Source organism: Diaphorina citri, unplaced genomic scaffold (assembly GCF_000475195.1).
Source record: "Diaphorina citri unplaced genomic scaffold, Diaci psyllid genome assembly version 1.1 scaffold1582, whole genome shotgun sequence".
Taxonomy (NCBI): domain Eukaryota; kingdom Metazoa; phylum Arthropoda; class Insecta; order Hemiptera; family Psyllidae; genus Diaphorina; species Diaphorina citri.
This window is the reverse complement of record NW_007379008.1, coordinates 4,407-11,147: the sequence shown is the minus strand read 5'-3', so window position 1 is coordinate 11,147 and position 6,741 is coordinate 4,407. Positions and strand designations below refer to the sequence as shown.

Genomic DNA, 6,741 nt, shown 5'->3' with positions numbered 1-6,741 from the left:
CAGCCTACAGATACCAAGGTGTCTAAGCTACACATTGAGACGATGTGACAAGGATTAGTGGTTATAAGAGACGAATACAATGAAGCAAATACTAGAACATCTAACTATACTTCCTAAACATAGAAACCAATTCCCGGCCCAACATTACACAGGTAAAAAACTCAAAACACTAAAATTACGTGAGAGAAATGAACAAGCAAAGTTGGTTGTGTGTATTATGTTTATTTTTTTGTTCGGAAACTGAAACTTTGTTTTCTGAAAACCTAAGAACTACAAAAATCTACAAGTGAGACAAAAACTACAACGAAATACTTAAATTAGAGAAAAAAGAGATAGAAATAAATTAATAATTAGAGGGAGAAAATCAACAACAACAAAAAACATTAAGTACATGTTACAAAGGAAAAAATACAAATAATAAAAAGAAAACCTAATAGAATTTTCTTTGAGAGAAATCCAGCAAATTTGTAGAGATCTAACAGGTTGGAAGTAAATTTCGAATACAAATAATAAAAAGAAAACCTAATAGAATTTTCTTTGAGAGAAATCCAGCAAATTTGTAGAGATCTAACAGGTTGGAAGTAAATATCAAAGTGTGGGAAAATTTCAACCATTGTTTTCTATTTTACTTAAGCTTTTCAAAATAGAGTCCTGCTGTTGGTTGAACAAACCATCAAGGTATGGTTTGTTTGCTGTTGGTTGTCCGGCTCAAGAAACGAATTACACATGGTTTAGCGATTTATTTGTTAATCAATCAAATTGGACAATTTTATACTCGCCTCCATATTAGATCTCTACAATTTCTACCAGACTCTAAGCTGATGAGAAGTCAATGTAGTGGTGTTGTATGTTGTAGGCATTTGGTTTTGTGTGCGATTTGGTTCGTCAATATTGAAAATATGGACTGATTTTTTTTTTTTTTTTTTTTGCAAACTGCTTGGCAAAACTTTACTTTTACTGAAAAGAGGAGCTATTCATGGATAGAATAGGTTAGAAAGTTGGACATATCGTTTTATAGATACAGTGAAATATAGATTAGGTTTATGTAAATACGGTGCATTTTAAATTTAGCTATGTGTGAAAACATGCAACAACGAAAAAACAAGATTATGTGTATATGTGCTCAAATAACTTTTGTTTTTATAAGTGTCATAAAAATGAAGGTTAATATTCTAAATATTAGAAATACAAATATTTATAACGTAGGTAAAAGAACTATTTTGCATGATAAATATACAATAGATAAACTACCTAGTAAGAGTATTGTCAAGCAGGTAATGCATTTTTTTTTGCAATACCCACAGAAGAGGAATAAGCCAAATAACTAATGGTACCTACTGATTATTTAGCACCCAAGTTTTTGAACAGAGTAGGTAAACTTACAAGGTTACAACATATCGAGAAACACCTACCTTGTTTGTAGGTAGAAAAAAAAAATGCCTCGCTAATTGAGATGCGATTCTTGAATTTCAATGAGGAGTTTTTGTTGTTTTAGTTCAAAAACTTGGATGTTTGTTGATATATTTATCACCTCGTGATCTACAACAACGAAAAATAACACACATCAAAACTACAGTGACCTTCTTCTTTTGCGCCTTTGATATGTTATTCAAAATAATCTCATTTGATATCTTTTTTTTCCAAACAATGAGAAAAATATGAAAAGAGGAGAATAACATATCAGAGGCTACAAGAAAAGCAAAATTTTAAAATTTATACCAACAGAAATATGACAAAATTTACCTCTCATAAAATGTTTGAAAGGCGTTTTCAACAGGACTATTAGAACGCTAGGATAGTATAGGTAATCAATTGACGTAATCACTACTTCACACTTTCTAGTAAACTTTGTCATAATTTAAACACAATAGAAAATCTACCACCAAAAATAAAGAGAACAAAAACAAAACTTATTACTAAAATGTTAAACAAAAATAAAATGAAAACAAAAAAGTAATACACTAACTAAGGAAAATAAATACAAGGAGAAGAAATTAAGAAAATAAATACAGATCTTACTTAAATACTACAAAATACCTTATTACTTTATTATTTTTAAATGCTAATAATTGAAAACATGAGTGAAATAATATGAAGTATTACCTACATATTAGTACTAACTAGATCTACGTGTGGGTAGAATAAGTTATTTTATAACGAGCCATATCTGAAATATTACTACACACCATGTTAGGAAGTTTGATTCAATTTGATGAAATAGAACAAAATATGTTGTGTTCAAAACACCTCCAAGATTGTAATAATCAAGGAAATAACATCAAACCATAGAAAAGTTCACAGAGTCATGTGTGGTAGTTATACAGTGTCAGATATAGTTAACGTTCTAAAAAAGAAACATTCAACTTAAACCATAAGGAAACTAAAGAAAGAATGTGTGGTAGTTATACAGTGTCAGATATAGTTAACGTTCTAAAAAAGAAACATTCAACTTAAACCATAAGGAAACTAAAGAAAGAAACAGAAATTAGTAATGTACACAGAACTTGATATTTTGAAAAACTATATAATTTATATTTTATTAAATTACTTCGCTTTAGAATGTACTTTACGTAGAGTTTTCTTTTCATAATTCAAAGAGAAAACTCTAGATAGGTAAACTAAAAATTAATATAGGTAAGAATAATATTAAATTATTAAGTACAAGGAAACAAACAGGAACTAAGAAAATATATACTGTCAGTTGATCAACCTAGTACAGACCCCTGCAACACTACTGGGGAAAACTCACAAAATGAAACCACTCTACCTATGAGGAAACATTTGTGTTCTAATTTCTATGGAAAAGTAGTGTGTTAGTATTTTTACTTAAGAATTAAGAAGAAAAACGAAATACCGAGATTTGAATGAGTGTTATGAAAAAATGACAGAATACAACTTCCTTTTAAAGCTTCGTCAAAATCAAAATCTACTATTCTAATATAGGGGTAGAGAAAAAGATACAAGAGATTGACAAATAGTTAATTTACAAATACCTAAGCATTGGGTAAAGACAATAAAACTAAAATATCTCTAATTATTCCAAAGGTTGAGAAAGAAAATATCAAGGATATTTTGCTTAACACGTAGGTATAAGAAGAACATATTTTTTTTTTTTTATTGATAATTATTATTTTTTCATCTATCTAATGCCTAATACCTCTGTGCAGCGCAAAATGTTTGGGAAAGATTTTCATTTTATTTTCTTTTATTTCATTTTTTGTCTCTTCAAAAAAGTCAGGCCTGAAAGGGTTAAGCAGAAGAGAACCATTCATAAGGAATTCCCCTTATGGATGGGTCTTATCTATGGATTGCTGTCCAAATACTTGTTAAGTCTTGTAGCTAAGTATCTACTGTACTTGACAGTAGATACTTAGCTACCTACCTAGTTCTGCATTGAACTGCAGAAATGGCATATGTCACTCACAACAAAAATGTCCCTAGCCTGCCTAATTAGCTTGGAAGGTAACGAGCGCGTCTAGCTTGAAAGTGCTAGGTCGCGGGTTCGATTCCCGCCCGGGGACGGATGTTATCTTGAACAGATAAGGTTCTTTCTCGAAACGGCTGGCTTTCTCCTATCCTGTCTCCCTTCTCTCTTCGCTTTCGGGACGATAGGGCCTTAGCAATTACAGTTTCCTCTATCAAACCTCTTTGCTGAATGTTCAGTAAATTTGGTGGATGTGTCTCAGCTCCCACTTACCTATTGGAGGTTTGACCCAATATAACAACCGCAAATATCTTATGCCGAATTGCCTAGATTCTGTATTGTTTTGTACAACGCTTATGGTACCTGAGATCAATCAGTGTGATTTCTCAATTATTTAGCCTTAACATACCATGGTATCTTAAGGCTAAATAATTGAGAAATCACACTGATTGCCTAGATTCTAGGTAGTTATTTTTTTTCTCACTGCAGGCGTGGGGGCCTGCTGATACTTCAGGTTTACCTGGGGTAAAGCAACCTTTGCTCTTTCACTTGCTACTCTTGTTAGCGAAACAGTAAGGTTGAGTAGGTGTGCTAGTAATAAATTTGTTATTAAGATAACTATGTAGGTTTGTAAGTAGTATTATCTTTTTTGTGCCTTTTGCAGTATGATCTTTTTTTTTTTTTCGTTGATATTTCTAACAAATTTTGTTGGTATGCTTTCAGATGCACTTGTTGATTCATACAACACTCACTTTTTTATTTGCACCAAATTGTTCCTAAAATTATTTATTGGTTTAGGGTTTAGTTACCCACTATAAAGGGACTATACCTGATATTACTGGAGAAACCTCCTATGAACTCTTTTTAACTAAATAGACTTCAGTTAAAATATTTTATCTTTTGTACTTTTGTAGTAATAGGTACTCATTTGTAATTCTGTATACTTACTGTCATTGTATAATTTGTTGTTACAGGTAGTTCTACTATACCAATAAAGTATTTTGACTATTTTGTTACTTATTTCTTTGTGTTTTGCATTTCCTGGTGTATTTATCTTACTTATTCCTTAGCCTTGGCGTATGTGTATAATATCATATCATAGGTATCTATTATTTTGTTTTCTTCGATATATTTTGTTGTATAGATTGAAATGAGTACATATTATTGTCATTGAATCCGGTTTATGATTGAAGTAGTGATTAAAGTACAATTTTTTAGTTGGTATATATATATAAAATCAAAATCTACTATTCTAATATAGGGGTAGAGAAAAAGATACAAGAGATTGACAAATAGTTAATTTACAAATACCTAAGCATTGGTAAAGACAATAAAACTAAAATATCTCTTATTATTCCAAAGGTTGAGAAAGAAAATAAAGGAATTTTAATTGTGTTAAGCATATTTAAATGCTTGTCACAAACATCGTTCCCCGATTATTTCACCTAGATAAATTTCATGACATGACTTGGACTCGAACCACCAACCTCCAGATCCAAAGTCCAACGCGTTAACAACTGCACCACTGAGGTTGGTATTTGAGAAAGAAAATATCAAGGATATTTTGCTTAACACGTAGGTATAAGAACTTCACTGAAGTAAGATGTAGGTAATCGAAATTTGTTCCAATTTTTTTTTGATTAAAAAAAAAGGCAATAGTAGGTAATTTTTTATTGTCTTTACACAATTCAAAAAGCCAGATTTTTCTGAAACGCTACATGTAGGGAAAATTACGTTTGTGATATCTACTCACACAGAAAATCTATATTATTTATCATCAACTACTACTTAATAAAATATATTACCACAGCACGAAATTTGTTCCAATTTTTTTGATTCTAAAATAAAGTTGTACACAATGAACAGCTACTAGGTTGAATATGAAGATGATTTGAAGTAGATGTCTACGGGTATTCACCATATATGGATGAAAAATGAAATTAGACTGTTTGACAAATTTGACGTTATTCTGCAGTCTATCCACATGGAAAGGTTTGATTAATGTTCCCAGAAGTAAACATGAAATCAATATTTTGTCAAACAAATATCTTATTCACAAACACATGAGGAACTACGAAATTATAGTTGACATCTACCTATATTGCCTACCATTCGCGAAGACAAATATCTTATTCACAAACACATGAGGAACTACGAAATTATAGTTGACATCTACCTATATTGCCTACCATTCGCGAAGATTTTTTTTTTTCCTTTTGAAAATTTAAAAACTAGAAATTTTATTAACAAAATGAAATAAAGAACGGTTCCTTTCAAAATTTATTTTCAAATGAAATAAAAATAAAAATTATTGTAGGATTTATTTTTTATTGAAGTTACAAAAATAATATTTTATTCGTTATTACTTATTTAATATTTGAAAACATGATCTTTGTTCTTCACCGCTTGATTTTTTTTTTCTTTTCTTTATAGCTAATACTTAGGTAAACTATGACATAATATAATATTATATCTATGCAAAATGTTTTCCAAATGTTCTCCTGTGTAACTTAAGCAGAACTGCCATATATAAATATAAGGTGGTACGTCAAAATCTCTGAAAATTCCAAGTGGTACGTGTTTACTAAAAGGTTGAGAACCCCTGCTATATGACATAATATAATATTATATCTATGCAAAATGTTTTCCAAATGTTCTCCTGTGTAACTTAAGCAGAACATTAATAACAAACTAACAATAAATTAAAGGTACGAGCTCCTAAAGTGGGAAAAGTTCTGCGTACCATGACTAGATTATATTTACTTAGAAGTACTTGGGTATTCCATGTACATTAACGAGCTCTTAAAGTGGGAAAAGTTCTGCGTACCATGACTAGATTATATTTACTTAGAAGTACTTGGGTATTCCATGTACATTAAAAATAGTAGGTGAGAGAATTTGATTCATTCTAATGAAAAAATTAGCTCTTCATAAAATTGTAGGCCATTTTAATAAAGTAGGAAAAACCACTGGGGTTTGCTCTAGAGTCACTCATTAGCGATAGTAAAATGAAAAAGAAGAAAACATTTTACATAGAGACGTACTGGAATTTGAATTCAGAGAAACTAAGTCATTATGAGAAACTATAAATTGATTATTCGATAGAGTATAAATACACTGGGGTTTGCTCTAGAGTCACTCATTAGCGATAGTAAAATGAAAAAGAAGAAAACATTTTACATAGAGACGTACTGGAATTTGAAATCAGAGAAACTAAGTCATTATGAGAAACAATAAATTGATTATTCGATAGAGTATAAATTAAAAGTAATACTAATTATTGCTTACAGTTTTCCAAATAAATATAAAAAACAAGA

General features: G+C 30.3%; 2 long non-coding RNA genes across 2 annotated transcripts; one reads left to right on the top strand and one right to left on the bottom strand.

Annotated features, from left to right (window-relative positions):
- Window positions 1-202: 202 nt before the first annotated feature.
- On the bottom strand, window positions 203-627 carry LOC113470450. Its single transcript, XR_003393499.1, has 2 exons — window positions 523-627; window positions 203-430 (listed from the first exon to the last, which is right to left on the bottom strand). It is a non-coding gene; the product is annotated as an uncharacterized LOC113470450 (long non-coding RNA).
- Window positions 628-2,400: 1,773 nt separating this feature from the next.
- Window positions 2,401-5,066, top strand: LOC113470449. The gene is made up of 2 exons (XR_003393498.1): window positions 2,401-3,087; window positions 5,004-5,066. It is a non-coding gene; the product is annotated as an uncharacterized LOC113470449 (long non-coding RNA).
- The last annotated feature ends 1,675 nt before the right edge of the window (window positions 5,067-6,741 follow it).